This window comes from Procambarus clarkii, chromosome 12, assembly GCF_040958095.1.
Source record: "Procambarus clarkii isolate CNS0578487 chromosome 12, FALCON_Pclarkii_2.0, whole genome shotgun sequence".
NCBI classification, from domain to species: domain Eukaryota; kingdom Metazoa; phylum Arthropoda; class Malacostraca; order Decapoda; family Cambaridae; genus Procambarus; species Procambarus clarkii.
Window position 1 is genome coordinate 13,568,901 of NC_091161.1, and position 14,580 is coordinate 13,583,480.

Consider the following 14,580-nt stretch of genomic DNA (forward strand, 5'->3'; position numbering starts at 1 on the left):
GGATAACACAGGCTTATCTTGAGATGATTTCGGGGCTTTAGTGTCCCCACGGCCCGGTCCTCGACCAGGCCTCCACCCCCAGGAAGCAGCCCGTGACAGCTGACTAACACCCAGGTACCTATTTTACTGCTAGGTAACAGGGGGGGCATAGGGTGAAAGAAACTCTGCCCATTGTTTCTCGCCGGCGCCTGGGATCGTACCCAGGATCACAAGTACAGCGTGCTGTCCGCTCGGCCGACCGGCTCCCGGCCGGTACGGGCTCACCATAGCCCGTGCTACTTAGAACTTTTTGCTCCAGGTAGCGAATCATAAACAACCAAAGATAAAATATTATTTCCCATAGTGTCTTAATGCGTTGCGTAAGGAAGCAATCATCACCTAATTCTTAAACAGATCTTCCGCTGAGTTCGTTATATAGAGGTCGGTGTTAATCATGCCTACTTCTCACTCGGGGTCAAAGGTCAAGTGAGCAACTAACGAGCCTTAAATTATGACATTGAGCTGCACGCTGATTGGCTAATATTTTATCTCTTTATCAATCATAATTCGTCTTGTAATCAGTGGTTTAGACAAGTCAAGTGATGCAATAGTCTCAAGATCCTAATGAACCACAATTCTTCCTTCAAAAATATAAATTTATACCCAAAAATAATACATTATAAAAAAATCAATTGTTTAATACATATATACATCTAATCCACAAGGGGCCGTGACGAGGATTCGAACCTACGTCTGAGAGCATCCCAGACGCTGCCTTAATCGACTGAGCTACGACAGGGTCAAAAGAATTGTAACCGGAAGTTCTACTGAACTTGAATCCTCTGGAAATGTGAAAATCAGATTAACGTCTAAATTATGTATACGTTAATATTAAGATCCTGTCTCTTCTATCCTAAGGGAGCTGGTCGGCCGAGCGGACAGCACACTGGACTTGTGATAATGTAGTCCCGGGTTCGATCCCAGGCGCCGGGGAGAAACAATGGGCAGAGTTTCTTTCACCCTATGCCCCTGTTATCTAGCAGTAAAATAGGTACCTGGGTGTTAGTCAGCTGTCACGGGCTGCTTCCTGGGGGGTGGAGGCCTGGTCGAGGACCGGGCCGCGGGGACACTAAAGCCCCGACATCATCTCAAGATATGATGATAGAGCGTCTTCGTCAGGCGTATAATAATAATAATAATAATTATATAATAAAAATAATGAAATGGCAACAGTGTAAATAATTCACTATTTGGCAACTCTGGACCGAGCTGGCGTCTGAGCCTGTACGAGGCGGAGCGAGTCAGTCTGTGCGTAGATGTGGTCGGGGGAGCACGCGACTCCTGCTTTGTCTCACCTTATATATTACTTTCGTTCCATTTATATATTGGATATCTACCGTACGTCGTCTGCTTAACAGGTATGATAGCGAAAGTGTGTGTGTTATATTTTTGAAGTGATTTTTTTAATCTTGTTAGATCCAGATTTGATGTGGTGAAAGTTTTGGGATTTTGGTTCGAATTTTTCTCTCCCAAGTTCACAGAAAGTTCTCTGGCTCTTAGAGAAAGTGAGAGAGAGAATTTTCCGCGTGCAGATGACGATAGCTAAACCGTTGTGTGTATAGAGAAGTTACAGTGGCTTGGTGGAGGCAGCTTCTAGCTTTCTCTTGCTTAGAAAGCTTAGAAATTTCTAAGCAACGTCTCTCTCTCTCTCTCTGTCTCTGTCTCTGTCTCTGTCTCTCTCTCTCTCTCTCTCTCTCTCTCTCTCTCTCTCTCTCTCTCTCTCTCTCTGTCTCTCTCTCTCTCTCTCTCTCTCTCTCTCTCTCTCTCTCTCTCTCTCTCTCTCTCTCTCTCTCTCTCTCTCTCTCTCTCTCTCTCTCTCTCTCTCTCTGTCTCTCTCTCTGTCTCTCTCTCTCTCTCTCTCTCTCTCTCTCTCTCTCTCTCTCTCTCTCTCTCTCTCTCTCTCTGTCTCTCTCTCTCTCTCTCTCTCTCTCTCTCTCTCTCTCTCTCTCTCTCTCTCTCTCTCTCTCTCTCTCTCTCTCTGTCTCTCTCTCTCTCTCTCTCTCTCTCTCTCTCTCTCTCTCTCTCTCTCTCTCTCTCTCTCTCTCTCTCTCTCTCTCTCTCTCTCTCTCTCTCTCTCTGTCTCTCTCTCTCTCTGTCTCTCTCTCTCTCTCTCTCTCTCTCTCTCTCTCTCTCTCTCTCTCTCTCTGTCTCTGTCTCTGTCTCTCTCTCTCTCTCTCTCTCTCTCTCTCTCTCTCTCTCTCTCTCTCTCTCTCTCTCTCTCTCTCTCTCTCTGTCTCTCTCTCTCTCTGTCTCTCTCTGTCTCTCTCTGTCTCTCTCTGTCTCTCTCTGTCTCTCTCTCTCTCTCTCTTTCTCTCTCTCATTCATATATATATATATATATATATATATATATATATATATATATATATATATATATATATATATATATACATAATGTATATATATAGCTTGAAGACAAAGGGGGTGACAGTTTTAAGACAAAAGGGTGACTAGATTGAAAGTTATTGATATTAGGTTAAAAGTTGAGTAAATTGAGTCTGCCTGATCGCCTTGTGTTGTAAGTGCCGTCTTAAGATGGTCGCCAGGTGCCGCGAAGCCTTGAAACAACTTTGGCCTTGTGACAGTGAGACTGGTAATATATCTGCAGTGATGAAGCAGACTGTGATGACAGTGCCAGATGGGATACTCTGAGGTTTCAAACACACACACACACACACACACACACACACACACACACACACACACACACACACACACACACACACACACACACACACACACACACACTCTGAGATTGAGGAAAGATGTACACGTTCGTAAAGTACTTGCGTAACTGCTTCGTGAATCTATCCCCAGGTTCGTAAGTGCTTGCGTAACTGCTTCGTGAATCTATCCCCAGGTTAGTAAGTGCTAGCGTAACTGCTTCGTGAATCTATCCCCAGGTTCGTAAGTGCTTGCGTAACTGCTTCGTGAATCTATCCCCAGGTTCGTAAGTGCTTGCGTAACTGCTTCGTGAATCTATCCCCAGGTTCGTAAGTGCATGCGTAACTGCTTCGTGAATCTGGCCCCAGGTTCGTAAGTGCTTGCGTAACTGCTTCGTGAATCTGGCCCCAGGTTCGTAAGTGCTTGCGTAACTGCTTCGTGAATCTGGCCCCAGGTTCGTAAGTGCTTGCGTAACTGCTTCGTGAATCTATCCCCAGGTTGGTAAGTGCTTGCGTAACTGCTTCGTGAATCTGGCCCCACAAGTGACTACATGAAAGTAAGAGAGTATCTGGGAAGTGAACAACTCAAGAGAGATGGTCCCGGATATGATGGACCAACCACGGGCTCGCCATAGCCCGTGCTACTTGGAACTTTTTGTTCCAAGTAGCGAATCTTAAACAACAACAGCATGATGGACCAAGTCAGACTGAGGTGTAAGGAGATAGAAGAAAGATTCATAGCAGTAATAAGATGCAAATAATAGAAGAATAGAACTGTCTATTGCGTGGTTCAATAGACAGTTCCATGCAGTAAAAGCGAAAAGAAGGAGGGACTGAAGGAAATAGAGAGGACATATGTAGCTACAACAGGACTAGAAATGAATATGTAAAATAGAGAAAATATGTAGCTACTACAGGACAAGGAATGAATATGTAAAATAGAGAAAATATGTAGCTACTACAGGACAAGGAATGAATATGTAAAATAGAGAAAATATGTAGCTACTACAGGACAAGGAATGAATATGTAAAATAGAGAAAATATGTAGCTACTACAGGACAAAGGAATGAATATGTAAAATAGAGAAAATATGTAGCTACTACAGGACAAGGAATGAATATGTAAAATAGAGAAAATATGTAGCTACTACAGGACAAGGAATGAATATGTAAAATAGAGAAAATATGTAGCTACTACAGGACAAAGGAATGAATATGTAAAATAGAGAAAATATGTAGCTACAACAGGACTAGAAATGAATATGTAAAATAGAGAAAATATGTAGCTACAACAGGACTAGAAATGAATGTGTAAAATAGAGGAAAATATGTAGCTACAACAGGACTAGAAATGAATGTGTAAAATAGAGAAAATATGTAGCTACAACAGGACTAGAAATGAATATGTAAAATAGAGGAAAATATGTAGCTACAACAGGACTAGAAATGAATGTGTAAAATAGAGAAAATATGTAGCTACAACAGGACTAGAAATGAATATGTAAAATAGAAAATTATCAGAAAGAAACTATGAAAAAAATATTGCTTCTATGGCAGAGAGAGAGAGAGAATTATCAGGGGGAAAGCGACAAGCCATCATGACTATATAGCACTGGGAAGGGGGTCAGGATAAGGATTTGGGATGGGACGGGGGGAAAGGAATGGTGCTCAAATACTTGTGGACGGTCTCGGGGGATTGAACGCCGACCTGCATGAAGCGAGACCGTCGCTCTACCGTCCAGCTCAAGTGTTTGGACACGAAAGAGAAATAACTTGAACTATTACATAGGCCTATACCAAGGAAAATGAGAGTGAATGATTAAGTAACAATGTTGACCAGACCACACACTAGAAAGTGAAGGGACGACGATGTTTCGGTCCGTCCTGGACCATTCTCAATTACAATGTATCCCAATGTTGTCAAAATGTCCCCTCAATGTTGTCAAAATGTCCCCTCAATGTTGTCAAAATGTCCCCCTCAATGTTGTCAAAATGTCCCCTCAATGTTGTCAAAATGTCCCCTCAATGTTGTCAAAATGTTCCCTCAATGTTGTCAAAATGTTCCCTCAATGTTGTCAAAATGTCCCCTCAATGTTGTCAAAATGTCCCCTCAATGTTGTCAAAATGTCCCCTCAATGTTGTCAAAATGTCCCCTCAATGTTGTCAAAATGTCCCCTCAATGTTGTCAAAATGTCCCCTCAATGTTGTCAAAATGTCCCCTCAATGTTGTCAAAATGTCCCCTCAATGTTGTCAAAATGTCCCCTCAATGTTGTCACAATGTCTCCAAGTCGATTGTGTCGCATCAACTTGGCAGTCCATCAACTCTCATTCTCACAATCCAGGACGGACCGAAACGTCGTCGTCGTCCCTTCACTTTCTAGTGTGTGGTCTGGTCAACATATTTCAGCCACGTTATTGTGACTCCTCGCCTACACTAGGTGACTAGCTTGCGAAAAATGGGAACTGAATATACAGGAAATTATATGGAAACTTGTTACTCTGAGAGAGAACTCTATCAACATCAGAGGCCCGAGACTGTTCAACACGCTTCCACTACACATAAGGGGCATAACTGGCCGACCCCTCACAGTGTTCAAGAGAGAACTATCAACATCAGAGGCCCGAGACTGTTCAACACGCTTCCACTACACATAAGGGACATAACTGGCCGACCCCTCACAGTGTTCAAGAGAGAACTATCAACATCAGAGGCCCGAGACTGTTCAACACGCTTCCACTACACATAAGGGACATAACTGGCCGACCCCTCACAGTGTTCAAGAGAGAACTATCAACATCAGAGGCCCGAGACTGTTCAACACGCTTCCACTACACATAAGGGACATAACTGGCCGACCCCTCACAGTGTTCAAGAGAGAACTATCAACATCAGAGGCCCGAGACTGTTCAACACGCTTCCACTACACATAAGGGACATAACTGGCCGACCCCTCACAGTGTTCAAGAGAGAACTATCAACATCAGAGGCCCGAGACTGTTCAACACGCTTCCACTACACATAAGGGACATAACTGGCCGACCCCTCACAGTGTTCAAGAGAGAACTGGATAAACACCTCCAAAGGATACCTGATCAACCAGGCTGTGACTCGTACGTCAGGCTGCGAGCAGCCGCGTCCAACAGCATGGTTGATCAGTCCGGCAACCAGGAGGCCTGGTCGACGACCGGGCCGCGGGGACGCTAAGCCCCGGAAGCACCTCAAGGTAACCTCAAGGTAAGGTTGTGAGGAGTTCAACGTCAGCTTCCATAGAGTGTTCACTACGGAGCCTAAACAGCTCCCAGAACTAGACGAGGAAATAAACCCTGGCGAAAAACATTCAAATGTTGCAGCAATAACAGAGGAAGTAAGAAAAAATAGCTAGAATCACTTGACACTAAAGCTATTGGGCCAGATTAAGTATCAACATGGATGTTAAAAGAAGCAGCACAGCTCCTCAGCGTACCTCTAACACTGATCTATAATGAGGCCCTTAAACAGGGGACTTGCCCAGCTGCTTGATGACGGCAAATGTCATACCAATCTACAAGAAAGGAGATAGAGAAGAGACACTTAACTACGGACCAGTATCACTCACAATCACCCCTTGAAAAGTACTTTAAATAATACTGCTAAGACTTTCTACACACCTAGAAAGAATTAGGTCTGTAAGCAACCATCATTAAGGCTTTATGATAGGTAAACCACGCCTAACGAAATTAATGGAGTTCAACGATAAGGTAACGAAAATTAGGCAAGACAGAAAAAGGTCGCAGTGCCTATTTCTGGACTTTCAAGAAGCCTTTGATTCAGTACCACACAGAAGATTACGACTACTCAAGAAGCAGGCGAGATTACATGGGGAAAAAAACCTTAACATGGGTAAGGATGTCGGGGTAAGGATAAGTAGGGGTCTCGGAGCCTGGTGGATAGCGCGCAGGACTCGTAATTCTGTGGCGCGGGTTCGATTCCCGCATGAGGCAGAAACAAATGAGCAAAGTTTCTTTCACCCTGAATGCCCCTGTGACCTAGCAGTAAATAGGTACCTGGGTGTCAGTCAGCTGTCACGGGCTGCTTCCTGGGGGTGGAGGCCTGGTCGAGGACCGGGCCGCGGGGACACTAAAGCCCCGAAATCATCTCAAGATAACCTATAACCTCAAGAAGGAAGGAGCTACCAAACAGACAGGAGCCAGAGTGTGACAGTGAGGGAGGCAAGAAGTACCTTAAAAGGTAACAAGCGGAGTACCTAAAGGGTCGTTGCTGGAACCCACACTATTCCTTATTGCTGTAATACAAAAAGAAATATGAAACATATTTACTGATCAAAGTCAATTTAGTACATTTATAGCTTGGTTTATATACTTAAGCTTCCAGAGAGTTATTTACTTAAGAGAAAGTCTTAAACTAACAACATATGAATGTCTGACGATGAGACTACGGTTTACAGGTCTAATGTAAACTAATCACTTTATACAGATGATTTTCACGCCCTCTTCAACAGCGTCTAAGGCTGACCCCAAGTCTACAGGAGTCGAATCTTATATGTCGAGGCAGACGTAATCACTTTATACAGATGATTTTCACGCCCTCTTCAACAGCGTCTAAGGCTGACCCCAAGTCTACAGGAGTCGAATCTTATATGTCGAGGCAGACGTAATCACTTTATACAGATGATTTTCACGCCCTCTTCAACAGCGTCTAAGGCTGACCCCAAGTCTACAGGAGTCGAATCTTATATGTCGAGGCAGACGTAATCACTTTATACAGATGATTTTCACGCCCTCTTCAACAGCGTCTAAGGCTGACCCCAAGTCTACAGGAGTCGAATCTTATATGTCGAGGCAGACGTAATCACTTTATACAGATGATTTTCACGCCCTCTTCAACAGCGTCTAAGGCTGACCCCAAGTCTACAGGAGTCGAATCTTATACGTCGAGGCAGACGATGAGTCACAATAACGTGGCTGAAGTATGTTGACCAGACCACACACTAGAAGGTGAAGGGACGACGACGTTTTAGCCCTGGACCATTCTCAAGTCGATTGTCGACATATTCTTATATGTCCATGTTTACAAATGATGCAAAACTAATGACAAGAGTTGTAACAGAAGACCATTGAAAGGCTCTCCAAGATCGGCTCTCCAGGAGCCGGTCGGCCGAGCTGACAGCACACTGGACTTGTGATCCTGTGGTCCCGGGTTCGATCCCGGGCGCCGGCGAGAAACAATGGGCAGAGTTTCTTTCACCCTATGCCCCCTGTTACCTAGCAGTAAAATAAGTACCTGGGTGTTAGTCAGCTGTCACGGGCTACTTCCTGGGGGGTGGAGGCCTGGTCGAGGACCGGGCCGCGGGGACACTAAAAGCCCCGAAATCGTCTCAAGATAACCTCAAGAAGATGACTTAACCAAGCTGTAGAGCTGTTCCTGGGAAATGGCTGCTAGAGGTTAAGACCGGCAAGTGCAAGGTGAGGAGAGCCAGGAGACCGAAAGATCAGTACACGATGAAGGGGAAACTACCTCCCTATCTTTAGAGGTTATCTTGAGATGATTTCGGGGCTTTAGTGTCCCCGCGGCCCGGTCCTCGACCAGGCCTCCACCCCCCAGGAAGCAGCCCGTGACAGCTGACTAACACCCAGGTACCTATTTTACTGCTAGGTAACAGGGGCATAGAGTGAAAGAAACTCTGCCCATTGTTTCTCGCCTGGGATCAAACCCAGGACTACAGGATCACAAGTCCAGCGTGCTGTCCGCTCGGCCGACCGGTTCTCTTAGCAAATGGAGAAAAAAAAAAGACCTAGCAGTTGATATAACACCAAACCTCTTTCCGTCAGCTGTATAGTCTAGTGAGAGTCACAACAGCCTTCAAGAACCTAATTAAGGAGGCACAGCTACTAATGCTACTACAACCCCCCCCCCTCCCCCCTCCCCCCTCCCCACCATCCCCCACCCTCCCCCCCCCCTCCCCCCCCCCACTACAGCTCCTTCAACTACAGCAATACAAAGATTAAAGATACAAAACTAAAAGTCCGAAATATTTATGCTATTTTCTCCTTTGTATCACTAATAAAAGGCAGATCTCTAAAAGCCATAGTTTATAATATACCATATGGCCCTGAAATATGTAATGGACTCTATATATATTGTGACGGTAACGCGTTGGTGTTCGGCTGTTTAAGGCTAGGGGTATGGCCTCGTCACATAGTTATAAAAAAAATAGAAAAACTGGAACTTCGTCTGTGGTAAGGTAAGGAGAAGACACACAAAACACAAGTAAAACTTTAACAATGAAATTTTAATGACGTTAAATAAATCAAAACATGAAAATAATGCACAAACAAATTCTTATAATAAAATCAATGAATCAAAATAATAAGAATTCTTAAATGACACAATGAAAAGTTACGTTAAGGCAAAATAACAAGAAGTGCAACACAAAAGTTAAGTGGGAGGTGCTGGAATATTGGCTTAAAGCCACCACCTCTCTCAGTACACGCTAACGTCTAGCTGGGAGGAGTGCTGGCTACGAAAGCACGGAACATTCTGAAGACTGATGTTGGGGCGACCCCAGACATCAGGTAGTATTGGGGGCGAGTGCAGGTGCAGCCAGACCGGCGACCAATCAGCGGAGCCGTAGCGATCAACGGGTAGTTTGGTGGTTGGAGTTCGAACAGGTGGCTGGATGCATACGTTTCTGCTCACCCTGGCAAGCCTTGCTGGTGCTGGTGTTGTTGTCGTTGTTGGACATTTCTTCCATAGTCTTTTTATATAATTGTGAAGACGTAATTTTGGAGGGAAGAGCAGGCTCAATCTCTTGAAGGAGATTATCGTCACAACTCTCCCCCGAAGCCTGCGGTTCTGGAAGAAGTACGTCGTTATGTGGTGGAGTAATGGATGGAGTTGCTTCTACTTCATAAACTCTGGAGAGATCATGGGCTAAGATGTTGTCAGACTCTTGGTATAGCGTGTCTCCAGGTTGAATTTCTGCAGGTAGCAAGCCCATAGTAGAAGACGTTGAGATGAGAAGTGGGCGTGCTGCAGGAGGTGTAGGGTGGTGTGGTCCGTATTGATGGTGGACCGAGCACTTTTCAGGTGTGGAGTGAAGTGCTGAAGCTTCAGGATGAGGAAGAGTAGCTCCTTGCCAATTGTTCCGTAGATCCTTGTAGCAGTAGTCGCTGACAGGTGTATTCTTCTCGCCTCGTTGCTGCATCACGACACCACCCACGTCGGTACCATTGGCGTCGACATGGAGGATGAAGGGCTTATCTGACGAGGTGAGAGTGGAATTAGAAGAGGGCATAGGAGCACGATTATTATCCTGAAAGCATTTGGGAAGATCATTAAGGATTTTGGAATTAGAAAGCGCCGACTCCTTGTCAGTGCTTTCGGGAGAAGAAGCTGGGAAGGTCTCACTGTGGATGTAGGGTTCTGTGAATGTGGAATAGTTAATCAAGACAGTGGGAGGAGTACCATTATATTGCTTCAGGAGGTTGACGTGGCACAGCTGGGTCTTCCGCCGCCTATCTGGAGTCTCTATCACATAATTATTATTATTCCTGCACTCTTTGACGCAGTAGGGTCCTGAAAATCTGTTTTGTAAAGGTGAACCTGGGATAGGGAAATAAGCAAGGACGAAGTCTCCCGGCTTGAATTTTCTTACTTTGCTGGTCTGGTCGTAATGAGTCTTCATTCTCACCTGGGCTTTCAATAGATTATCATGGGCAAAGCGGTGGACTCTCTCTAGAATGTGCTGAAGGTTTTGAAGAAACTGGGGCACATTCTGATGCTCACTGAAGGTGGCATCTCTGAGAGAGTCTTTGAAAGCCTTAAGGGGAGTACGGCACTTACGGCCGTAGAGCATCTCATAAGGAGATACTCCTAGGGACTCATTGGGGAGACTTCTGAAAATACACATTATTAGGTCAATCTGCTTATCCCAATCCTTTGAGGTTTCACTACAAAACTTTTTCAAGAGTGCTTTGATGGTCTGATGACTACGTTCAAGAGAACCCTGTGAAGCAGGATGATAGGGGCTGGACAATACCTGTTTGATGTTGAACTCCTCCAGTGTCCTTTTGAAGAGATCACTGGTGAAGTTGGTGCCACAGTCACTTTGAATCTCCCTGGGAAATCCGTATTGAGTGAAGATCTTCAGTAGATGTTTGATAACCGTAGCAGCCGTGATGTTCTTCACTGGAACTGCTATGGGAAATCTGGTGGTAGGACACAGGATGGTTAGGATGTAGGCGTTACCTGAACTGGTCCGAGGTAAAGGACCAACACAGTCTATTATGAGTCTGTGGAAAGGTTCCGCAGGCACCTGTATGGGAATCAGTGGTGCTCTGGGAATGGAGACGTTCGGTTTGCCTGCCATCTGACATGTATGACACTGTTTTACGTACCGTTTGACGTTGTTTACCATACCTGGCCAGTAGTAGTCTTGACGAATCCCATGGTAAGTCTTGTTGAAGCCGTAGTGGGAGAATGCTCCGTGGGCCAGGTGTAGAATAGTGGGCCGCAGGCTGGTGGGAATCACAAGTTGTTCGGTGTTGGCCCAATCGTCCTCCTCCTTCAGTTTACTGGGTCTATATCTGCGGTAGAGCAAGTCGTTCTCTAGGAAGAACCCAGGAATACTGTCGGGTTGAGTCTCAGCCTGGAAAAACAATGGTGTTAAAGTAAGATCTTCCCTCTGCAACTTACGGAACTCCAACTTGGTCAGATGCGGGGGTAGTTTCTGAGGGTCTTGAGGGACAGCGGTAGCAGTAGAGTCGGCTGGCTGTGGACGTGCGGCTTGTGCACGGGTGGTCACGAGAACCGGAGGAGAAACATCATCACTCTCTTGAACCTCTGCTGGAACATACTCAAGAATAGGGTTACTTGGCACAGAGTTACACACCTGGGGTTTGTCCATGACGATCAGGTTGGTTGGTTGCAGGTCTTCTGCCAAGTCGTTGCCTAGGAGAAGTTGCACTCCAGGCATGGGAAAAGGCTTTTCCCTGACGGCGACTTGGACTTCCCCGTTCACGTAGGGACAATCCAGGTGGACTCTGGCGAGAGGGTATGGAGTGGTAGCAGTGAGGTCAGTGATGAAGACTGTTTCCCCGGTGTAGACTATGTTGGGCACAGCCGACTTCAAGATGATCGATTGTAGAGCCGCTGTGTCCCTCAAGATCTTCAATTTGAAACGTCCCTCCGGATTTGAACCGTTGGCAGAGACAGTTCCAGTATACAGGTGGTTACTGAAAAGAGAAAGATCATTAACATCAACACCAACATTCATCACAGGCTTACCGGACTTAGGAGGAGTTGGTTTGGGTCGTTGTTGGTCAGTGGTTCCCTTGTATTGAGACTTACCACACTTGTCTATGGTATGTCCATAGAGTCTACAATACTTGCAGTACAGTTGTGAACCAGCTTGATCGGGGCTCACCTTCTCGTAACTGTACCACGACTTCTTACTGGAGGATGGTTCGGGTGTCAGCCGGTGGATGAGGCTGTAAGTGTCAGCCGACTTAGCACACTTCAGGTAGTCGGTTTCTTCTTTATCTGCTAAGTAGAGGCGGACAGGAGGCGGCACACGTCTCAAGAATTCTTCAACAAGCATCAGGTTGACGAGTTCTGTAAAAGTAGAGACATGTGCTGCTTCTAGCCATTTCATGAAATACCTCCGTTTCGTGTTAGCAAACTCGAGGAAGGTAGTGGTACTTGCCTTCAGGTGGTCACGGAATTTCCTTCTATAACTTTCAGTAGAGAGTAGGTAGGCGTCTAACACTGCTTGTTTCAGAGTGTAGTAGTCATTCTCAGACGCCAAAGTACTGAGTGTGACTGCAGCTCTACCTGTAAGATGGACTCTGAGAAGTGTTGCCCATTGGTCGACAGGCCAACTGAGTTGATTAGCAAGGGTTTCAAAGGTGGTAAAGAACACATCAACTTCTGCTTCTACAAAGGATGGCATTAACTTACTTGCATGTGATATATTAAAACTGACGGGAAGATTGGCAGTAGCTTGCTGGCGTTGAGCGAGGTGTGAAGTTTCCAACGTGTATTCCCGTTGACGACACTCAAGAGCCAGAGTCGCTTGTTGCTTGTCATGTTCACGTTGCATTTCCAACTCGCGTTGTTTGGTTTCAAGCCGTATGCGTTCCCGCTCCTGGAGTAAGGCAATCTCACGTTCTTGTTCTTCCCTTCGTATGGCAGCTGCTCGTTCTTGTTGTTCGAGGGCTTCCCTTTGCTGCTCACGTTCAATCTTGGCCAGCTCTAGTTTAAGTTTCATCGTTGCCAAGTCAGTTTTCTCTGCAATATAGTAAGTTTCATGAGTTTCAGAGTCTATCTTACCTTGCTCTAAATAGTAATCCAGCAACAGGTTGTGTAGGTCATTTTTGTTGGCTTGGTAGGGAACTTCTAGTTGATACTCATGTGCAAGAGTTTGTAGTTCAGTCCTCTTGGCACGACTCAAAGTCCCTATTTCACCTGCTGGATTTGCACGGAAAGTTTGGAGACGAAACATGGTGAAATTAGCAAATAAAGGTACACGAATGTTCAATAATGAAATGTCAGAAACAGGACAACGTGGCAACTGGTACCTATCCTGTGTGATCTTTAACAATTAACGTTAAGTGAAAGATATTAAATGATTAAATTAAATCAAGGGCGCAGGAAATCTTGTACCCGGTACTCATGTAAGAGAATAAGGGCAAGAAAATCCTACTAACAAATGAAACAAAGTTTCGAAAACAAATGAAACAGTTAAATGCTTCAAAAGTAAAATTGGTAGTCCAAGAATGTAGGCATACCTTGCCAAGTCTCTATAGGACATAAAGCAAGTTTTTCCCACTGAATTTAATATGATACTTACAGAATTAGCGAACTTTTGTGCTCTGAAAAAATAAGCTAATTCCCTACCGTTGTATGTATCATCATCTCTGACTGACGTGTAGGGGTGCGAGGTGTCAACTGGTGACGAGAACTGCTGCTGAGGTCCCAATTCAGCAACTAAAGTTCGAGCTAGAGGAACTATGGCCCTCTTTGTCCTCCTACAGTCAGATTGCAGAAGATTGGGTACTCTTGACCCGGGGCAGACCACAGTACCAGGGTACCAATATGATGATCTGTCAGAATGAGAAATATTCAAGGGACATAGATGGTAAATACGAGTAATAACAAGGAGGGAGAGATGACCAATTAAGAGTATGACTGCGGCCTACAGTCACCACGTAATCCAAAGTTGTCTCACCTTCACTATATGTTACTCTCGTAATGCACAATACACCGCACCTTATAAAAAATGAAATTGAATGAAAAATAGTAAAGCTACGTTAACAGAGTTAAATACGCTTACCATAAATTACCACTTGGCACCAGTACCTGAGTGAGGCTCCTAGGACAGGCCCCCATATAACTTGTGACGGTAACGCGTTGGTGTTCGGCTGTTTAAGGCTAGGGGTATGGCCTCGTCACATAGTTATAAAAAAAAATAGAAAAACTGGAACTTCGTCTGTGGTAAGGTAAGGAGAAGACACACAAAACACAAGTAAAACTTTAACAATGAAATTTTAATGACGTTAAATAAATCAAAACATGAAAATAATGCACAAACAAATTCTTATAATAAAATCAATGAATCAAAATAATAAGAATTCTTAAATGACACAATGAAAAGTTACGTTAAGGCAAAATAACAAGAAGTGCAACACAAAAGTTAAGTGGGAGGTGCTGGAATATTGGCTTAAAGCCACCACCTCTCTCAGTACACGCTAACGTCTAGCTGGGAGGAGTGCTGGCTACGAAAGCACGGAACATTCTGAAGACTGATGTTGGGGCGACCCCAGACATCAGGTAGTATTGGGGGCGAGTGCAGGTGCAGCCAGACCGGCGACCAATCA

At 45.0% G+C, this 14,580-nt stretch overlaps 1 protein-coding gene across 1 annotated transcript in view; it reads left to right on the top strand.

Moving 5' to 3' along the window:
• The first annotated feature begins 1,288 nt into the window (after window positions 1-1,288).
• LOC123772887 (uncharacterized) overlaps window positions 1,289-14,580 on the top strand; it is a 96,370-nt gene continuing 83,078 nt past the window's right edge. Inside the window, exon 1 of the mRNA XM_069323307.1 lies at window positions 1,289-1,397. The gene's annotated coding sequence lies outside the window, so the exon portion shown is untranslated. The remainder of the gene's footprint in view (window positions 1,398-14,580) is intronic.